The following is an 11,106-nucleotide window of genomic DNA, read 5'->3' as shown; positions in this document are numbered from 1 at the left end:
AATATTTTGTTTTTCATTCAAGGCTGTAAATACGTTATATTCTGCTGTAAAATTGGGTATTTTAATATGGTTGTAAATGGGGCTTTCTGGGCATTTGGGGCCAGCCTCAAGTGGACACTCGAGGAACTGCATGCTCTTGCACTTTGGCAGCACAGGAGGTTGCTGCTCGGTTTGGAGTTAGAACATGTCGGCACGGTTTCCAAATTGTGTCACTTAAAAAAAATCTATTCAAACAAGTACATGTCAAACTGTCTTTGTCAGGGAAAGAAATAATGACAGAGAGTAGGACTGATACCTGTGTCTATTGTCTGCTGTTTATAGGAAGTTTAATTGAGCAGAGCAGAAGCCTTACTAAAGGACAGAGAGAGACACACAGCCCTCCAAGGCATGACATTGTTTTTGACTTGGCAAAGTGCTGAGCTCAACAGCAGACCACTAACAAGGAGACAATCACCCCTGAAGGGAGGATGCATACACAGAATGGCAGGAGGACTCCTCTTTAAAGTGAAAGTGGTAAGCACCCACCACCCGACACGATTGTGGTTACACACTCAGTCATAACAAAGGTCTACCGGCCGCTGATTTCCGTGTGTTCTGTTTCTCCTGCTTCATTTTATATTTGCACTGCGGTTCAGCACCAACATCAACTTTAAGATTTCTCTTGAATATCAATAATTTAGCTTTTGCTTGGAGTTCATTTTCAAAGCACTCAGTCGGATGAAGAAAAACTGTATCAACTTGCTTTTATCTAACACCGAGAACAAACCAATCTAAGGCATTGATGTTATTTCTCTGCTTTGTTGTCTGAATTGGAGCGTTGATCCCACAGACACAGTGGAGGTTTTGTTTTTATCTTTGGATTAAGGAAGCATAGGTCTTTTTTAGATTGGTGAGCGCTCTCGCAGGGGTCAAATAACAGATTAATAGGTCCAGTAATGAGCTCCCCGGGGTGCCCGAATCTCTCCAACTTCCCCAACCTCCATTATGTCCTTTTATGACGGATGGTGGCAAACATCATTCACACATCTCAAAGAAAAATGACTCGGATGCCATTTATGTGAAGGAGAAACATCAGCTGTAGTGATATATTGTTCTGGTGTGATGTTCTCTTTTGTATCTTTGTTTGTCATCCGTGCTAAACTGTCACCGCTGTCTCCTTTTGTTTGGTCTCCTCGCAGCAACAGGGATGTTAACACGCCACTCTGGGTTTCTTGAAGGTGCTTAAAGGAACTTGGGGTTTCAGATCTGCAGAATTCGTCTGCTTTGATCCAATAACGCCGTTGATGCTCAGACCACACACTTGAAAATATATGTATGACAAGACACCAAGGCTGCCCCTTTCTGGCTTCACAACAAGCCACTTACTGCTAAATCAGCACACATCAGTCACACATGGTTTCAGGCGATCATGTAGTGACACATTGAATCCACACAGAGAGCTGATGAAGTGAATCCAGTTTTATAACTGTTAAATCTCACAGAGAAGGATTTCAAACTTTGCAATTAAAAAAGAAAAGTGCACTATGGTGATTATTTACAAGAATTGTCTTTGGTTTGACATTTTATTTGTTTCATGTTTCAATTTAATCCTCAAAATCTTTCTTCAAATTGCAAGGGTAAAAATTGTGTTTGGCTTGGCTTTCTCCATTTTCCCGTAATATTTGATCTGGAAAAGTTAGAACCACGAAATTAGTTTGCAAATTCATAAAAAAGTAAAAAAAACAACAACAAAAAACAGGGTTAGAATCAGTAAAAACAATATAAATAGTGATATGTTGCTTTTAATTAATAAAAGTAGCTAATTTTTTCCTTCATGTTTCGTTGAGCTTTTGAGTCCATTTCTATCACCAAAGAGTGATTTGTCAAACATTATATGTTGCTTTCTATTATTCTCTCTTGAATACTTAATTATAAGGCAGTTTTACTGGTTAATGATGAAAAAGTGATGATTAGGAACAAATTAATAATCAGTAAGCAAGCAGAAGAGTTTACCTTTGAATAGAGCGTAAATATGTCCAGAACTTAATTTGACATTAAAGACATTCACATTTGGGTGGTTTCATTCTATTAAAGCTTGTAAAAAAAAAAAAATGTTTTTTCAAAGTATTCACACTAATGGAGTCGTCTGTTCAAACCTAATGTCAGTTCAAAGTAAGAGAAAGATTGTAGTTATGGCAATTACTTTCTAGTTATTAAGTTAAGGTCTATGATAGGAAAATTGAAGTTCCCTTAACCACTCAGCTTAGGTTAGGTCAGGGCTACGGTTGGAGAGGCAATTTAAATACACACTTTCAAAGAAAAGTAATGGTTACATTTGTTGAGAAAGGTTGCACAAAACTTAACTTCCTACAGGCCCATTCATTACCCTGACACTTAAAATCCTTTCCATACCATCCAACATCAAAGAACATACTCCAATGGGTATTCAAGCTGATCATTGGAACTGGATGTAAAGCACATGGTGTGGTACATCCATTGGGTTAATTTGGGTGTCATTTGTAGGGATGATAGCACTGGACTTTTTTCCACAAACTGGCCAAATTAGTGTAGAAATCCCTGATGCTGGGCAGTATTTTCACACCAGCGCCATATTATTGTTCCCCCAAAGTTGGGTCATTAAATTGGGCAATTACCAACAGGATAAATTGGGATAAAAATCTGAGCTACATTATAACATAAAAAATGATTTAGGAAATTTTATTTTTATGTTCTGTTATGCAGCGACATCGTTCATTAAGCCCTCTGGAAGGCAGGAACGTTGCAGGAAAGCCAGAGTTTCACACCTACCAGCTAAATCTCAATTTATGATCAGCCAGCTCTCTTTGCCAAATCTTTGATGAGCAGCGGGGAAAGTTAAAAATCCTTAACAGTGTCGGCCTTGTCATCTTGTGGCTGGTTAAGAAGTGTCGGGATCTGCGCATAATCAGCTGCCAGAGCTCTCCCCTGGTCAGTTATCTCTGTCCAGCATCATTAAGTGACCTTACACGTGTTGAGAATAACCACAGGGGGAGGACAGACAGTACCGCAGTCACAGGAGACAGATCTCACGAGGTGATTACTTTATGCTACACCATGGAGCGATGCTAATGACCTCTGTGCTCTTGCATTAATGGCCTTTGCTGTCACATTATCATGTGGCAGAGGTGTATGAAGAGGTCCTCACCTCTCTGAGACAGTTTAATCAGAAAAGCTCTTCTAATACTCGGAATGAGGTTAGATAATTAGGACGTGCAGGGATGAGCAACTTTGACGATGGCATGGGACAAAAAATAGTTCTGTACATCACCTATAATAGTGTGAGGATGTTTCTATGTGTTATAATTAGAACAACAGATGTGGCACATTATTTCTATTTAACAGAATATTTGTATGATCGAATGATCAACTAAACTAAACCTGGAGGCCCAGGTCGAGTCCCAAATGGCACAAACCTGTCATTTGTTGCCACACAATGTATTTATTGATCGTTTTTAATATGTGTTGGACGGCACTTTTTATTCTTTGGACATAGCCAAACTAGCTATCTGTTTTCCGGATCTATTACTCGTCATGCTAAACTAGGCTAACATAATCCAGATTGAACCCTACTCTGTAAAATGTTAACTGTTAATCTACAGTAAATGTTGGAGAATATGCACAAACTTTGCAGACTCTGAGGAGAATTCTGGCCTTTTTGCTCATTTCCTGTTTCTAATAGAACGGAAGAGGAGTGCGTCATTACAAACGAACCAACATCTTCTATCACAGCCTCAATATATCTCATACAGAGAGGCAAAGCTTTATGTATGCTTCGTCCTGATGTCATGGAGAAAGAGATGATAGACTTAGGAGCCCAACAATCCTTTTTTTCTTTCTTTCAATGAACCACAGCTTGAGTGAATGCAAATCAAGCTAGGTGTATTAATGGACAGCTCTCTCACTGTATGAGACGGGGACTTCACGTCATGCTAAATTGTTTGTCTTGTGCTCCGGGTTTGATCTGTTCATTATATGGCTCATGGAGGATTACTCCAGGATTTGGGTGATCCCTCTGACTCATAATGTGAATGCTGAAAACTACGCTGAGGTGTATATTGAAGTGGCATATGGGGAAATGAAATCAAGGGACATTAATAAATCACTCTGGATTTTTAAAGTTATCTGTTATCTATTTTGTTAATATTGTGTTTTAACTTAGTATAAAGAATGTATTACTTGTAATAAATCATTCTTTATAAAGTGAAGAGTAAAGAGTTTAATAAAGTTTCTCTTTAGGACCCACAGAGTCAAATCAGACCATCAGGAAGATGGTTAGCTAGAACAGAAATGGGGTTGGTAAAATTTAACTCATCATCAGTTCAACTAGAAGTCAGTGTAAATGTTGTGATAACTCACTATGTTGTGTTCATGCCATCTCCATTCCTGTAAGGTTTTCAAAAAGAATATACCTTAAAATAGAGCGGACCCATACAAAGATGATTTTATAGTTAGCGGCTATGTTGAGCAGTGGTTACTACTGTTGCCTTACAACCAGAAAGTCCCTGATTCACATCCTGCTTCATACAAAAATGTCAAAAAGCACGAACATCCAAAAACTAAAGTACTGGGTGCTGAACAGGAAAACAATCCAGAGTAGAAAGAAGAGTCCGCACACCAGAAGTTGCTCCGATTAAGTTAAATTTAATGGAAAAATTACCACCAGTAACGTTTCGGGCCCTCGCCCTTCATCAGACATGAGCGAATCGCATCCTGGTTCAGCCATGAATGAAAAGGAAACACTGTGAAGACCGACCCACTAAGGATTCATTTGAGTTCATATGTTTCTGAGGGTTTTTCATTTCGAATGGATACAAATTTATCTCATCTTATCGTCTCAAACTTAGTCAACTTAAAATTTGAATACAGCCAAGAAACCAACTTTTTTCAGCTCTTATTTTTTTAATTGTCACTGTCTGTAATTTGGTCTGATACCAACAAAGAGGTATACACAAACCAGAAGAGTCCCCCCTCCCCCCACCACCACCAATGTTTCACTGTGAGTAAACTTTTCTTCACTGAAAACTATGAAAATCCAAAAAAACTCAAATTGACAGTGATAAAAAACAGGCATAAAGACGAGTCAACCAAACTGGTCCTGAATGTTCTCTCTCCCTTCCTGTATAGACGTGAGATGTGACTATATTTCTAACTTTGAATAATGAGGTAATGTTAAGACATCAAACTTTGTCAACAAAATTATGATAAACAACCAAATGAGTTTTCTGTATGTTAAACAAGTTGTATGAACGGTGCTAAAACACAGTTTACTAAGGTTCAGTGTAATCATATTACAGCAGTTATGTTACTTTAAAATTAAAACTACATTACTCATCACTTCACACAAGCAAACAGATACTTTTAAAAAGGAAAAGTAGTTATAATTAGGAGTTGCATTTTTCTTTCACTAGCTAAAATAAAATGCACTTGCTAGCCAGATTGAGAGCTTTTCTACACCAGCTGTACCCCTTTTGTCCACAGGTGTCGCCAAAATCAGCACAACAGGGGTCCTGTGCCGCTGCTTTCAAAATGCGACAACAGAGAACATTTCGAAGATTTTTGGTGACAGTTTGCATCCACTTTTAGTTTGACCCTTTTATCTCACTGACCACACAATAATCAGCCTACATTACAGATAATTGAAACCATTGTGGCTCACTACTCTTGTGTCAAGTGGGGGCCGTAACATGTGTGTAAGGGTGGCTCTACCAATACTGGTGTCAACACGGCTCTGTCCCCTCTGTGCAGAGCCAGCCCTGAAGGCAAATGTGCTCATCCACAAGGTCGAGTGGACGAGGCTCTTTGGCCTCATGGACAAAATGTGCAGAACATACAAGAAAATAAAATTGAATAATATTCGTCGACTGCCTCTTTCACTTTATTTGCCCAGTTTTTCTTTACAGTTTTATTCCCTTTTAAAATAATCACTGTTTTGAATTCGTTTTTTTCCCCTAATTTTCCCAACGTAATTCATGTGCTAAAATAGGCTAAATGCTCACTGAATCCTTAGTTTTTCACTTGGCCGCCTAAATAGAGAACATAGCGGGCCAGTTTCTCTTTCTCTATGGCAGACAGCAGTGGTTAAATGGCTGCCGCGTGATTCGTGCATCTTCAGCAGAGCCAGGCCTGAAGGAAAAGTGTCGTCTTTGAATTCGCTGCAGAGACACAGAGCTCTGGCCCCTTTCTCCTCTCAACTTCCCCCTTGAAGTTTTTTTTTCTTGCAGCTGAAAAGAGAGCAGGATTGTGCTTTAAAAAAAAAAAAGAAAAAAAAAAAAAAAGACGAGGGGGTTTTTAATCTGGGGAATGAGTGCTTTGCCATGCAGGCCAGCTCTAGAGAGAGTGCCAAGCAGGGCCGGGCAGTGTATTAATATTTAAATTCCAGTCCAGATAATCAATAGAAGGGGGTACTTCTGTGCGCTGTTACCCTCAGATGGGAAACGATAATAGGGAGAAAACCTGCTGATTAGCCTCCTTAGAAGCTCTCTTCTCTGTGTAGTGCTCAATACTTTAGGAGTGATTATAACCTATTGAGGCAGAAAACCTGATCGAATATAACCTCTTTTGAATTCCTTGTTCCCTCAATAGTGAGTCAAAAAGAGCATTCAGTGGTTCGTGTTACGAAATCGCCGCCTGTCTCGGTTATCCTCATTTCTTCTGCGCATATGGTGCGCAAGAAGAATTTCATGCAGCCTTTATGTCCTAACATAATGCTTTAATATGGGTGCCACTGCAATAGGGAACTTATATTTTATTCTTCTTTTCAGTGTACATAAAAAATCCCAGCTTAGTCTTTTTTGTCTTTTCAATGCTTTGAACTCCTTTCAGCCTTTAGGGGGACTTTTTGTGCCGTGGACTGTGGTGTGCATTCACTGTAAAGGCACTCAATACCGCAATAAGACCACAAGCAAAACTGAGTGTCTTAAGCAGGACCACACATCTGAGGCATTTGCATAATTTAAGGAGGGGAGGAAAAAAAAAGAAAAGGCAAAAAACCAACCCTCTTCATTTAAGATGAGAATCGAGGCATCGCATACCTCTCTCGACCTATTGGGTTACTGCGTGTTTCAGTCAAAATGGCCCAACAACAGCTCAAACACAAAGTCTTAGAACTGAAGCCTTTCAGGGCCAGATTCGTCTTTTTGTGGCGTTAAGGTTGGAGCCACTTCACCATCTTTCCCATAACACGGTGTGTCTGAAAATCTGAATGTTTAAGAGGTCAGGATTTTTTTCGCCATTGTCCTCACTTGGTTAAAAGCATCAGAGATAAAGAAAAGGGTGTGTGTGTGTGTGTGTGTGTGTGTGTGGGAGGGATGAGGGGGGGCGCCGATGCTTTTCCTGAGGATAATATCTCGTTTGAAGGGCCAGCAGAAAGAAAAGCAGAAGGAGCTGAAGTAGTGGTGGCGAGGATCTTGAAAGAGAGCAAGGCCAAAGCTGAACTGCTCAGTTCATTTTCCACCTCACTGGCCGTCGTAATCCATCTTGGCCAGCTGCTAACAAGATTGAGTCTGAAGTTTACCTCCACAATGAGATAATCAGATTAAGATGCACAAAGATCAAATAATGACCCGGCTTTAGGGCAAGTTCAGCAGCCCCTTGATTGCGATGTGTGGTCCTTTAGATATATTAAAGAATTCAAATTTTCTCGCAATCACACGTATGAAATGATCGATCTGAAAGGATTGGGCTGAGATCGTCTGTGATGCTCATTTCATGCTGAAATTTTTCATTTTTTCGACTCACAGTAAAGATTTATTTAAATCATCAGCAATTCTTCCGTCATGGCAACGTGTGAACAAAATAAAAAGCACAATCCAGACTATTCAAGTTTCAAAGTGAGATATAATCGAGAAGTTTTGCAAACTCTCCCCAGACTTCTCTTCTCCTGCATTCTGCTTTCCTTAAATAGAGTAACGGGATTATTCAGAGAGGCATACAAATGTGATTGTCTCCCAGCAGATGGTGCGCACTGCTTCACCTTTGAGAGAAGTTAATTAAGCCCGCCATATTGTGCCTATCCAGGGGAAAAATGTAGATGAATATTGAGCAATCGGATCCAGTCTGTCCCAGTCCTCAGTGCGAGGACAGAGGGGGCCATTGACGCAGAGTTATGTACAGAGTTCAATTAATTCACGTCTACGTTCCAGCTCTCTCTTTTACTTCCCACGTTTCCTACTTTGCCAAACGCACTGCACCACTACGGCTGCCAAACTTCTCAAACAACCTCCGTTGTGTGATATCAAACGGGTCAGTGGGAGGGAACGCTCCTAATTCCCCGACGCTCCCACCATCAACAAATTACCTTCCTTGACCTTACTAAAACTTCAGTTTTCACGCTTATGTCATTCTTGTTTTATTTTAGCGATGGTTGAAAATGAAAGAAAGTCAGAAAATTTAACCTCCCTGTTAAGTGTGTCTTCTGAGAGCTGTTTCATAGTTAACCCGTCAAACACCAGCCGACTAAAGCGGCTACAGTGTGAATCCACAAAAAACATCAAAGCCCTGCGAGGTAGACTTTTTACAAAAAGACAAAAAAAAGGGAACTGCGGATTATTAAACCAAGTGAAGTCAGAATAACAAAATAGTGTTCAAAGTGCCCGACATGGAGGGGGAAACCTGCTGAGTGCAATATAAAAGTTGGGGTTAAGCTTATTGTAAACTCCCTCCGCTCCGTTCCAAAGGTAGATGTTACATATGATTAGAGGAACTCTGCTGAGGCACTCACACCGAGCTACTTCCGTTCCAGTTGAGCATTGCTAATTTTTTAAACCCTCGACCACATGTGTGGCACTACTGTGTAGCTCCTTTTCTCCTCGCTTTTTGATCTGTTTTCAGGGGGGTGACTGCAATTTAATGGTAAAATGCCTACTTGAGCCGTATCCTCCAATGTTTAATCACGCTTAGAGTTTCCCAAATAATCTGATGGAAGACTTCTAATGGCTGTGATTAAAGTTTTCTCAACAATTACAAATGATACAGGGATCTTCTTTAAGCCAGTTCAGGTTATGTTTTCACATTAACTGTTCATACTTAGTTATATGTATGAATATGTGCAGCACTTTGTGAAGTTGTGTTTTAAAAAGTGAGATATAAATACATTTTATTATTATTTTATTAAAGTGGAAAAATGTTTGGTCTGTCATTGTAACCTATAAAAGACGTTTTGTTACATCATAAAACTCATAATCAGATATTTCAACTACTCAATCTACTACATTGCAAAATAATTATATCTTTAATCACACCAATAAATCAATATATTTGAGCTAATTTAAAATACATCTGTTTTAATAACTTTGATATCAAATGCTTTCTTAAAGCTGCTCTGATCATTATTTTTGGTAACACTTTTAATAAAGGTCACAATATTGACCATTAGCTAGTGGCTTATTTTAGCATGCTTATTAGTAGCATTATATTTTCCCATTAAGGACAAAGCATGCATGTAGGTGAGTTTGCATGGACAACCTGCAAGAAGCTACTACTACAGTTGAATCTGCACTAGGAAATGAACCAAACACAACCTAGACATCCCTTTGCTTTTAACTGCAACTCATCTTAAAGTTGCCACATTACAAAATGCACAAAAGATGGAATTAGCCATTAAGATCTGATAGAACAATGTAATGGAAAACATAAAGTTTAAATGTTGGCAGAGACACCAGAACTTTATAAAGAGACTCAAAAGTTGTTGTTTTTTAAGCCCAGTTTCTGGCAGTTATTGGTTCTGTTTCTTATGGTGTATCTATCTATGTAGCTGCTTAATTGCTGTATTTACATTCAATGAAAAACACATTTGAAATCCATTTGGGCTGTCTCTGTTTTCACAGGAGGAATTAGTAATAGTTAATAGTTCAATAGTTGAAAAGACATCCTTCATTTATGATGTATGAGCACAGCATCGCACCACCTCTACTGCCCCTTAACTTTCAATAATAATCAGAATAATAATATTAACTGTATTTGTATTACACTTTTAACAACACAGGTTTACAAAATGCTTTGTCATGCAGACACAAACATTACAAAGCATGAGCACCCAAATAACAACAAAAAATCCCAACAACTGAACCCACTGAAGAGACACCCAACCAACAACAAAACCCCAGCAGTAAAAGAACCCAAACAAGAACCTGACCAACATCAGAACCCAGACATCAGAATTCAAGCAACATTATAACTCAGGCAACACAGGAACCCAGGCAACTAAGGTTGAGGTTAACTTTTATATCTAAATGTATAGAATATCATGTAAGTCGTATTAAACCAAACAGGTAGCAAGACTTGAAAGTGGTAAGCTTATCACACTGTGATTTAAAGCAGCAGTGATATCAGCAGTGACCATTGCTGTGCGTCTACCTCCACTCAGGCTAACACTCATTAAAACAAGAATAACGATGCAGGGACCATCAGCCAATTACAAGGTTGCAGCTCCATCACATTTAAATTGACAACACAAGTTACCCAGATCTATAATTATATTTCTCTTATCTGCTGTTACATTGGCTAATGATGTAGAGAAACTTGAAGGCTCCTCTGGGTTACTTTTAATGAGTCCCCTTTCTTTAAAGACCACAAAATGCCACCAATTTAAGCCCTGCCAATGTTCTCCATCTCAAGTTGAGAAACACCTGTGGAGAGGGGAAAAAAATCATCTGGTTGACCAGCAGTGTTAGCAGTTAAAAAGCCAGCATGAGTCTGCTCATTCTCCATGACAGCGATCAGATTAGAATTCATGAAATAAAAATAATCTGACCAGAGATGATCATTGTGCCACTCAAACTTTTAATTAAAATATAAAAGTCCATCTTGCAGAAGCACTTTATGTCTCCTATTAAGTTCAACCCCAGTGATCTAAATGTTCTTGTCCTTTAAAAAGATTCGGACATTGTTAGTCACTGTTATAAATATGAACAACTCTGAACCAAACTGACACCATTCATTTAATGAAGGACCAAATTTGATTTAGAATTGAATGATTATAATTTGGCTAAGCAGTTTGCAGACATCACATTTACTATCCCAACAGGCAAGAAACAACATTATGGAAACATGATGGAATCATGTCTAACACAGAATAGAATAGAATAAATC

Source organism: Labrus mixtus, chromosome 3 (assembly GCF_963584025.1).
Source record: "Labrus mixtus chromosome 3, fLabMix1.1, whole genome shotgun sequence".
NCBI lineage: Eukaryota > Metazoa > Chordata > Actinopteri > Labriformes > Labridae > Labrus > Labrus mixtus.
Note: the sequence above shows the minus strand (reverse complement) of the source record.